The sequence below is a fragment of the Cryptomeria japonica genome, chromosome 7, assembly GCF_030272615.1.
Source record: "Cryptomeria japonica chromosome 7, Sugi_1.0, whole genome shotgun sequence".
In the NCBI taxonomy this organism is placed as follows: domain Eukaryota; kingdom Viridiplantae; phylum Streptophyta; class Pinopsida; order Cupressales; family Cupressaceae; genus Cryptomeria; species Cryptomeria japonica.
This window is the reverse complement of record NC_081411.1, coordinates 142,482,337-142,494,780: the sequence shown is the minus strand read 5'-3', so window position 1 is coordinate 142,494,780 and position 12,444 is coordinate 142,482,337.

Below are 12,444 nucleotides of genomic sequence, written 5' to 3'. Positions count from 1 at the left end.
TGTTTCTAAATACCCATTTGGTTCCAATTGCATTTTTATTTTTAGGTCGGGGAACTAATGTCCAAGTATTATTTTTCTCAATCTATCCTAATTCTTCTTCCATAGCTTTAATCCAAAATTTATCTTCACATGCCTCATTGATAGATAATGGTTCAATTTGAGAAATAAGACATACCTCTTCATTTGCCAATCTTCCTCTTGTCATGACTCCTTTAAATTTACTTCCAATTATCTGATCTTCAGAATGATTCAGTTTTACATATCGGGGTGTCTTAGTCTGTTGTTGTTGTTCAATTACTATGGAATCCTCTGATAATACCAGAGTAACTAGATCACCATTCTGTACCAGTGGATTTATTGTAGGTTCATTTTTCATAATTTCTGTTACCGGTTCAGAGTCTATATACCTTGAAGTTGCTCTGAATTGTTCATCAATCTTTACATTTGTACTCAACAATTTTCTGTAATCTTTTATTAAAACATCTATATGCTTTACTCTTAGATGAATAACCAAGAAATATTCCTTCATCACTTCTAGGATCAAACTTGCCAATATACTCATCTCTTCTAATATAACATTTACTTCCAAAAATTCTGAAATACTTAAGAGTAGGAGTATTACCAAACCATAGTTCATGAGGGGTCTTATCGGTTTCACCTTTGATGTGAACTTTGTTGAATGTATAGAAAGCAGTGCTTATTGCCTCTCTCCAGTACACATGTGGTAGATTTGCTTCTGATAACATACTTCTTGCTACATCCAAAATAGTTCCATTTTTCCTTTCAACAACTCCATTCTGTTGTGGTGTCCGAGGTGCTGATAACTGTCTTTTGATTCCATTTACTTCATAGAATGTATTAAAATCTTTAGATGTGAATTCTCCTCCTTGATCTGATCTTAAACATTTAATTTTCTTACCGGTTTCATTTTCAACCATTGCCTTGAATAGCTTGAACTTCCCAAGTGCTTCTGATTTTTCTCTGAGAAAAGTAACCCAACACATTCTAGAATAATCATCAATAATTAGCAAGAAATATCTATCACCTTGTAAGCTTTTAGTTCTAGCTGGACCACATAAATCAGTGTGAATTAAATCAAGGGCATTATTGGATTTTTCTGGAATACTTTTGAAACTAGCTCTGACCTGTTTTCCAAATTGACATTCCTTGCAAATTGTATTCTGAGGTTTCACAATTTTAGGTAGATCTCTAACTACCTTAGAAGTACTGATTTTTACCATGCAATCAAAATTTACATGACATAGTCTTTTATGCCATAGCCAACTTTCATCTATATGTGGAATTAAGCATGCCTTTTCACTGTTATTCAAATGAAAGATATTACCTCTAGTCTGATTACCGGTTGCAATTTCCAAACTAGTTCTATTCATGATTTTGCATTTTCCATTTTAAAATTGTAACTGAAAACCTTTCTCAACCAATTGACCAACACTTAAAAGATTATGTTTTAATCCTTCAACATAGTAGACATTGTCAGTGTTATGTTTACCATCAAGAGATATTGAACCCTTACCTTTGATTGAACAGGGTTTGTCATCTTCGAATCTTACTAAACCTCCATTGTATTCTTGAAAGTTCAAGAATTTACCTTTGTCTCCAGTCATGTGATGTGAGCATCCTGAGTCAATAACCCATTCATCCTTTGATTCAACTTTAGCTGCTAGGGCTTGTTCTACCGGTTGAGCAATAGGTACCGGTTGATCTTCTGTTATAGCAACAAAGACCCATCCGTTGTCTACTGGATCCTCATCAGAATCATCAGTCACACCTTCATCAACAATGTAACAAGATTTATCTTTGTTTTTCTTAAATCTGTATCTCTGATATTCAGGATTAGGTTTGTATGTCCTTCTAGCTTCTTCTCTTAGTCTAGCATGTCTATCAGGGCATCTTGAAGCCATATGACCAATCTTATTGTAGTTGAAACATTTAAAGGGTGCCTTACCTTCATACTTACTTCCAATTGGACCTTTTGGCATTTTTCTTATAAATAGTGCTTCAAGTTCTTCAAGCTCTTCATTCTCCTTCCTAGTTTCTTCAAGTTCTCTTGCATAAAAGGCTCTCGAGTCTGATTTGTCAAAGGATGGAGCAGATGATGTTGATGCTTTGAAGGCCAAATCAGTTTTTATAGTAGTAACATGACCAAATTCCTCAATTTCAAAAGCTGAAAGTTTTCCAATCAATGTATCCCTAGTTACTGATGTATTAGACATTGTTCTCAACTCATTTATAGCAGTAACCTTCATTTTATATGCTGATGGCAAACCTCTTAAGATTTTTGAAACAATCTCATTTTCACTCAAGGTTCCTCCACAACATTTGATACCAAAAACAATTTCATTTACGCTTTCCATAAAAGCAGAAATCCTTTCATCTTCTTCCATTTTCAGATGTTCATACTTGACTCGGAAGATTTCAAGTTTTGTAATTTTGACTATGGAATCCCCTTCATTCAGTGTTTCCAAATGATCCCAGATAGCTTTTGCAGTGGACCTATCTGATAATCCCATGATTTGTTGATTTGATAATGCGCTCAAAAGTGCTTCTCTTGCTTTGCAATCATTTTCTTCATCTTTAGCTAAAGTAATGGGAGCAGTCTGACCAGCTACAGTAGTAGTATAACCATTCTTAGTAACTTCCCAAATGTCTTTACCAATGCAATTCAGATGTGTCTCCATTCTGATTTTCCATATCCCATAGTTGGTTCCATCAAGTTTAGGACTATCCTTTCTGAAATAATTAGTAGACATTGGATCTCCTCAAGTTGTTAAACTTCTGCAAAAAGAGGACTAGGCTCTGATACCAATTGTAGGTCCCGGAGACAACTGAGAGGGGGGGGTGAATCAGTTGTCAAATAAATTCAAACCAAAAACTTATTAACCAACTTAATGCTTAATACTGGTATCAGTTAAGTATGCCGGTAGACAGTGTTAATAGAAAATTGCTGTACCAGTAAGAATTAATGCATGAAACATAAGCACAAAGTCATCCACAACACATGACACCAATATTTGTATGTGGAAACCCTGTAAGGGGAAAAACCATGGTGGGAAACCTTACCCACAATTAGATGATACTACTGCAGATAGTAAGTGTACAAAGAGGGGTCTGCACATGTAGAAAGGCCAACAGCCTAGAGCTCACTGCTCAATCACAAATGGGAGTCACACTGACTACAGTTGGATGGTTAAATCCAATGAGAATGTACTGCACAAAATAGCATCTTCATATGCTGGATTCAGTACCGGTGTAATGCTGATATGCTTCTACAAAAACCTAACTTCACCTTCAAATGATGTCTTCATGTATATCCCTTCTTGATCTCACATATACCCTTCCATAAATCTTTTTTGCATTCCACACTTGATCTTACAAATAAGATCTTACATTTATATCATACCCTAAGACCAATTTTAGTAGGTCGGCTCTACAAGATATTACAATAAAAGTATTTTACAAACAATACAATATCTGATGCAATAATCGATTGAACATGTCAGCTTAATGCATTTACAACAATAATAAATCATCTCCATAACGTGCCATGCTGATCGCGAAAAGATGAACCTGTCGGTGTAACCCTAGATAACCTGGATCTATTTGCCGATAAAAACAAATATGCAAATAAGAATATACCAATGATTATTACTTCAAAATAAAGTGTCCACATGATGTCTTTGACATTACCAAGTGTCTTCCATGTCATTGCAGGTACCGGTGAACATTATACCCTGCCGGTTAACCATATACCGGTAACTATTTGCACAGTTTACTGTTCGCTGGTGAATGTTGCTAGATCTCCAAAGTAGGTGTATTTAGTAGGTGTTGACATCAATGACAAAACCATACCAAAATACCAACAGAAGTAATGCTGGAATGCATTAGCTATGAGCTATATTGGATCTAACCAAGTAGTTTGTGCTATTAGATAGATCAAACACTTGTTGATTACTCACATCTTTGACAAGTCTGTAGCCCTTAACTGAGTAGGCCTCAAAGCCTTTGTAAAATCCTCTAACAAGGTGGTTCACACATGTGAATCTAAAATCCTCTAACAAGGTAGTCTTTAATCGGACTTATCTCCTAATAGAGATTGAGATTCCTAATAGGATCTGTTCTGGTGAAGAACATTGTAAGACCTTAACCGGTCTGGTTTCTATTCTGCAGATAGTGACTTGTGAGTTCCATCTCATCGTGGTTTTTTCCCAGTTGGGTTTCCACGTCAAATATCTTGTGTTATGGTTGTATTGCTTTTGTGGGTGAATGTTTTATTTGCATTTTGGTTTGCATATGTGGTAACTAGTTTGACTGTTAGACTGCTTTACCGGTTTATCTTTAGACTGTGTAAGTGTTTTGGTGTAGAGATTTTTGGCATACTAATTCACCCCCCCCTCTTAGTATTCATCAATTGGCATCAGAGCCTACCTTTCTATAAGTTTAACCACTTGGAAAGAGATATTGGGGAATACACCTTGAGGGAACTTACTCAATGGCTCACTAAGTCTAAGCAAGCCTATGATGATCTTATGGTCAAATACAAGGCATCTCAAGCAAAAAGAAGAGAACATGCAGAGAGGCTGATGGAACTATCTGAAAGTAGTTCTGAAGATGAAGCTAACATGGAAGCTATGATTGCTGAAGTGAATAAGTTGAATGACTCAAACTCCAATTTGAGAAAGGAGTTGGAAGGACTGACTATATGATTTAGTCAAGAGCTTGAGAACTAGAGAAAAGCTGAAGATCTGGTAAAAGATAGAGATCATGAGATCTCCAAGTTGAAACATGAGATTAGTGCACTAACTGCTCGCCTTCATGAGAGTAGAATGGAAAAAGAAGACATGCAAGGAGAACTGAACATTGCCATCTCTAAAAATGCAAGTCTTATGGAGACAAACACTGCTATTTCCAAAGAACTCTGAGTCAAAGGAAATACTTGCTAAGTTTGGCAAAAGTACAGTCAGGCTAGGGCAAAAGCTCGAATCATCTAGACCGGCAAAGAATACCAATGGTCTTGGTTTTCCTTGACATGAGGAACGAGAATCCTCAGGAAAAAATGCTGAAGCATCAAAGAAGCAACCGACACTTAAAGGAAAAGGTAAGAAAAAATTCAAACCTGTTTGCTTTAACTGTCTTAAAGAAGGACACACTGCCAATGTATGTAGGAGCAAAGCCTACAATAATTTTTCTTATTTTATCAACAATGTACCTAGATCCAATAAGTTTAATGGTCATTGTTATGCATGCAACAAGTTTGGACATAGAGCATTTGAATGTAGGTCTGTAATGGATAACATTGGAAGATATCCTTAGAGGACCCAAGGAACTAGTCTTGAATCTTTTATGAACCGAAACCACAACCGGTTTAATGTCTTCAATTATCAGTCAAGAAGTGGTGGTCATCAAGTGGTAATCGGATGGAGAGAAAATTGTATGATCTATCATGGTCATGGTCACACTGCTACAACATGCAGAAGGAAGAATGGAAACATGTACAATGGACCTTGGAGAGCACCTGGACTTGTTTGCTATCACTACAACAAACTAGGTCACATTGCAAGATTCTGCAGAAGTAGAAAAAGTATATTAGATGATATACTAGTCACTTAGGAAGGAGAAATAGATGTTGAAAAAGTTCAAGGAGACATGAAGAAAACATGGAAGAAGAAACCAATATTGTCGAAGGAGGAACCGGTTTCTGCACCTAGTGTGGAAATATCAGAACCGACAAACTAAGCCTCAAAGGCTTAGGGGGAGCAAATGGCAAAATGCTTTCGAACCCTCAGTTAACACCAGTAAAAGACCTTAACCGGTATGCTACACCTATCACTTGGCAGAAGATCGAAAATGGTAAAAAAGGCAAATTAGGGTTTACGCCCTAATATAGGAGCATTAATGATGGTAGGTGAGAGACATGTATAAATGCATTTCTCAAATCATTTCTCACTATCTGTTTTCACGCGAAGAAAAGTTTTCAAGTGCAGAGTGAAGAAAAGGCAATTTGAGCTTAGATTTCAAGAAACTGGATAGCTTTGAAAGAGATTCAAATCTAGTTTGCAAGTGGTAGTGGAGAACTCAAAGCAGTGATTTGGCATCCAACGGAGAGTGAAGTAAAGCAAAATCAGGAAGCCCTAATTTCGTGTTTGAAAGGTATTTTTCATGTTCTTGAAATACTCTTCAATGGCTTCCACATCTCATACTAGTTCAAGCACATCTATTGAGTTAGAAAGTTTCATTCAGAGGAAGTCCAAGTATAATGCTTTGTCACAAGTTCTAGCTGGAGTCATAGGCGAAGAAGGAATTTCAGACTATATTGATTGCAAGATAGAAGACCTAGGGTCCTTAGCCATTCATACTCAATTAGGTCTATTTTGCGGAAAGGACAAAAGGATCAAACTGGAATTCAATATCTTAGAGAAGAAGAAACTCCATAATGTGGTATATTTTCTGGAGGACTTCACAGAGGATCACATCAGGATCATCTTGAGCAGAGTCCATGGTGACAAGATATACCTAGAAAGAACACATTATATCATGCCTGAGGCAATTCATGTAGTCACTGATTTCTACAACACAGGGGAAGTGCCAGCCTTGAAAATGATAAGCAAAACAGAAATGACCAAGCTCACCAGTTTGACAAGTGATTCACGAGGTATGACAGTTAATCCTATCAAGGATGAACTGGTAAAATACACCTGCATGGTGATAGGCTACAGAACATTCTCAGCCAGAAGGATTAATTCTGTATCTGTTGCAGTGGTAAATGCCACTTACCGGATGATTATAGAGGACAAATCATTTGACTTATGCACCGGTATGCAGAAGCAACTCCTGTTAAATCTCAAGGCAATCAAAAAGGACAATTCACCGAGATTTAAGTTTGGACAACTACTGGTAGGGTTGTTTTTCTATTTCCAAGGCTACTTTCTAGGTGTAGGAGATGTCCAGTGGTCCCTTAACCAACTGGTAACCAAGCAGATAAAGGAAAGTGTGCAAGCCATTGGAACCGGCTACCCTAAGATACTGAACAAATACTTTGATGAGTTCAGAAGAAAGATGAGTCAGAGGGTATGAATCTCAGGTGACATAGTGAAGAAGTATGAAGATGACATCTGTTTCACTATTTAGGTGGACAAATGTCTAATGGAGGCTGTTGAGCCTAGAATGGAGGAAGTGGAGCCTATGGGCTATGAGGTCATGTTTGACATGTTGGAAGGGTATGCTTCAACCCTTATTGTCTCGCCTCTTGATCCAAAGGCTAAGAGAACCAGAACCTACTTGGAGAGGATCGCACCGATTGAAGGACCATCGGTGACGAAGGGAAAAGAACCGGTAGCTAAGAAAGCTAAGGCAGTGCCTGCAGCATCGACACCGGCTACCACTGCGACTCCAAGAGTGACCAAGCGGTCACCAACAAAGAAGAAACCGGAGGTAAAACCAACAAAAGTCTTCGAAAGAAAGAGGAAGACTAAGGCAAATGAACTAGACTCCGAAGAAACCGAGTCTGATGAACAACCAAAGAAGGCTAGACAGACCAAGAAGACGAAGAAGAATGAACTGACAACATCTGCATTGGTAAATATAGATATCTCCTATTAAAAACCTTTGACACATTGTCAAGGAACAGTAAAGAATATTAGGAGAAAGTTACTTCATGATTTAATAGATTATTATGATGAATTCAATAGTGAAGAAAAAGATGAAGTACTATAGGAAATCATTCTTTATTTATGTAAAAATGACCGGTCACCATCAGAGATCAAATCTCAGACACCGGATTCTTTGTTTAAAGCATTGGATAACAAATGGCGCATTGCCATTGAAAAGGAACAAGAGATTAGGGAGAAAGTTTTTGAACAGTACTTCCCCGAACTCTCAAATTCAGAATTATTTGATGTATTAGATCAAAATAAAGGTCTCTTCTTCACAAGGAGAAGAAGACTCTGGTTGTTGGAGGGGAGAGTTGATGATGTAGAAAAGGATACACATCAACACATGGCCCATGCTATCAGCTCTCACAAAGCTCGAATGGCCAACCTCCAAGTGGAAAAGGAACCGGTTATTTCCAAACTGGATGAGGTTTTTGATAAGGAAGGAAACCTGGTGGAGAAACCAATTGACACCATAGATGTCAATGCCTTGGATATAGAAGCTGTCACTCAGGACATACCTTCTAAGGGAACTGAATAGGGGCAACAGGCCGATTAGGGTTGGACACTCAGCAAGCAGAAAAGGAATAGGAAGAGAAAAAGAAGAGGGATGAAGATGAGAAACAGAAAAAAGAGGAAGAGAAGAGAAAAGAGGAAGAGGAGAAAAGAAAAGATGAAGAGAAGAAGAAGCAAGAAGAAGAAAGGAAGAAGAAAGAAGAAGAGGACAAGGAAGAAAAGAAGAAGAAGGAAGAAGAAGAAAAGAGGAAGAAGGAAGAGGAAGAGAAGAAGCAAAAGGAAGAGGAAGAAAAGAAGAAAAAGGAAGAGGAAGAGAAGAAGAAAAAGGAAAAGGAAGAGAAGAAGAAGAGGGAAGAAGAAGACAAGGAAGAGTAGAAGAGGAGAGCAAAGGAGAAGAAAAAGGTAGAAGAAGACAAGGAAGAAGAGAAGAGAAGAGAAGCAGAAAAGAAGAAAGCTGAAGAATCCAAGGAACAAGAAGCAGCAAAAAGCTCTTAGGTGGAGACTCTGAAGGCAACCGGAAGTCAACCCTTACCGGTTGATATCTCTAGTCCTATCGATCTCCAATCTGCAAGTGAGTCAGAGCTTATGTAGAGCATCAAGGTTGCTCAAGAGCGCCTTGAGATCATTCAAAGGAAAAAGGAACAAGATATCATTCAGGCATCTATAGACACTCTTACCGGTTTAATCCCTAGTACTAATCTTCCTGACACTGATTCATTACTAGCACAACTTAAACTTTTGTGTACTGTAGTGGATGATCAGGTGCAGAGTCTGGAAGAAGTAGTAGAGGCTAATGTAAAGAAAGAGCACCAAAAGGCTCTTAATGTTGCTCTAGTGAAGAAATTAAATGAGCTTAGGATTGAACTGCTAAAGGATCAAAAGGACATAAGGAGTGCCTTGGATGAGGGAAACTTGCTACTTAGCAAAATCTGTCAACCTCATCTGTTCTGTGATGATGTGCTAGCCAAGAAGCAATAGCTTCAAACAGACTTACAGTTCTACTTAAGCACATTCAAGACTCCTTATGACTCCTTTGCAGCATATGGGCAAACCGTTCACTGGTTCCAGATCCAGTTAGCCAAGATAGAGCAAGAGATCAGCACAAGGTCTAGTGATTTACAGGAGCTTCAACTGGTATTACTTCCATGAATACAAATTCTCCAAAAATGCTATCTAAACTTGGATGCGCTGATAGCCACACAAGAACTGAGCACAATAGATGCCATGGAGGAACAAGTATCACAAATGCAGACAGAGAAGGAAGTGGTGACCTCCCTACTTGAGTCCTGGTCTCTTTCCATGAAATAATTTTTGCAGGACTACAAAGCGGTTTTTGACAAGTATTATTCATTATTGTCACAAACTCTTATATATATATATATATATATATATATATATATATATATATATATATATATATATATATATATATATATATATATATATATATATATATATATATATATATATATATATATATATATATATATATATATATATATATATGGAAAAAGGTTTTTCAGCGGTACTTTGTCATTGTTGGCAAAGGGGGAGAAGTATATGGTTTTAAAATTTTGATGGTTTTTTAAAATTTTGAAATTTTGATATATCAGGGGGAGAAGTTTATCAGAGGGAGACGTATCTATTTTCAAATTTTGATATATGCTGTGATATATGCTATATGCTCTGATGATTATGCTTTGAATGCAAAATTGCTATACACTCTGTTGATTAAGGGATAGTGTATATGCTTAGGGGGAGCAATTTTGTTAATGGCAAGTTTTTTTGTTGTAAAACACTTAGATGTCAAAATTTTATTTTCCTAAGTGTTGCCATGAATGCCAAAGGGGGAGATTTTTGGCATTTTTGTGGTTTATGCTATGATTGTCATTGATGGACACACACTTGTATTAAGATCCCCTTTATATGTATGAGCTCATGCTCAACCGGTATTTTGTTCCAACCGGTATGTTGTATACTAGTCTCTAGACTAGTGGTGATTTTGCAGAATGTGTTTCCCGGTCTGAAGTGGCATGTCGACCCCAAGTGGTTCACAGATCACAAGTGGTATGAGGAAGAAAAGTGACACAACACATTCTTACCAGTCTTCATTTTTGTCAAAACGGCAACCGGTATTTTGTATGAACCGGTAATACTCTATGATGAGTTACCAACCAGCATTCTGTGATGAGTTACCAATCCACCGATTGTTTGACGGTGCTGACACATTGACGGTGATTCTTGTGTCATGTTATTGAGTATATCTAGATTCAGTGAACCTAGGAAATTGTAATGTAATCGTATTGGACCGACATGAAATCAGATTCCTTTAAAAGGACATCATGTCTAGGGTTTTTATGTTGTTGAAGTAGTTGCAAAAAGGGTGAATGTTGAGCTAGGGTTTAAGGTGGAAGTTGAGAGTGATCTTATCTGAGAAGATCGAGTTGTAACTAAGAGAGAGAAAGAGAAGACTGAAGTAATGCTGGAATGCATTAGCTGTGAGCTATACTAGATCTAATCAAGTAGTTTGTGCTATTAGATAGATCAAACACTTGTTGATTACTCACATCTTTGACAAGTCTGTAGCCCTTAACCAGGTAGGCCTCAAAGCCTTTGTAAAATCCTCTAACAAGGTGGTTCACACATGTGAATCTAAAATCCTCTAACAAGGTAGTCTTTAATTGGACTTATCTCCTAACAAAGATTAAGATTCCTAATAGGATCTGTTCTGGTGAAGAACATTGTAAGACCTTAACCGGTCTGGTTTCTATTATGCAGATAGTGACTTGTGAGTTCCATCTCACCGTGGTTTTTTCCCAGTTGGGTTTCCACATCAAATATCTTGTGTTATGGTTGTATTGCTTTTGTGGGTGAATGTTTTATTTGAATTTTGGCTTGCATATGTGGTAACCGGTTTGACTGTTGGACTGCTTTACCGGTTTATCTTTAGACTGTGTAAGTGTTTTGGTGCAGAGATTTTTGGCATACTAATTCACCCCCCCCTCTTAGTATTCATCATGATATAGTATGCTAGGATAGTCTAGTTACTAATCTTGTCATCTTATAACTAGTTTATTGCATTTATAGGATCATGCATAGCTTAGGATGCATTTCATTTTAAAATCAACAAAAACATCCCTCATTCTTGCATTTGTCATCCCCAAACCATTTTTCTCAGTGATTCTGAGAGCAAAAACATTGGTTTGAGGGACCTTGTGAGATAGAGAACCATGGAACCAACCTTGGGAAGCTGATCCATACTTCATGACTCCATAGCTTGCACCAAGAAGTTCTATGGGTGTGTGGACAAGTCTCCCTAGAACTCCATTTTTCACATATTGAGTTCCATCGACCTGATTTTCCTGCATACAATTACCAGTGTGGTTGTGTAGTCACTGAGAAGCCGACTTGACAATGGGTTCAAAATTGGAGACCCGACTTGTGACTCATTCAGATTTGAGTCCCCAACTAGTCCCTAACCTGAAAGCCCATCTCTTGATTTTTTCATATTTGGATCCCCAACTAATCCCACATCTAAAAGCCCAACTCCTGACTCTTTCAGATTTGAATCCTCAACTAGTTCTAGATGTGAAAGTCCAACTCTTGAATCTTTCAGATTTAAATCCCCAACTGGTCGCACATCTAAAAGCCCAACTCCTGACTCTTTTAGATTTGAATCCTCAACTAGTCTTGGATGTGAAAGCCCAACTCCTGAATCTTTCAGATTTGAATCTCCAACTGGTCGCGCATCTGAAAGCCCAACTCTTGAGTCTTTCACATTTGAATCCTCAACTTCTCCCAGATGTGAAAGCCCAACTCTTGAATCTTTCAGATTTGAATTCCAAACTGGTCACGTATATGAAAGCCCAACTCTCTCTTGGGTATACAAATTGGTTCTCTAGTCACAAGCATTAAACATTGACAACACCAAGCAATACTACATGTTGTATAATCCATTAAAAATACTTAGCTTGCAGGTAGGCCGATGTCATGTGTCACTGGGAAGTGAACGTGGCCAACTCCCAAGAGATAATCTGCCTTTAGCTCCAGTAACCCATAATCAAGATCAACAGTTTCCCTCAACCTTTTTCGTAATGCAATTGATATGATTGAACTGAAAAAAAATAAAAATGCAATTCATATTCTTCACACTATCAATAACACCACACATTCACCACAAATGAAATAGCCAACACACAACCGATTATTCCCACATTGCAATACAAAGTTAGCATGTTGCCGTGTTATGTAAAACCCAGCT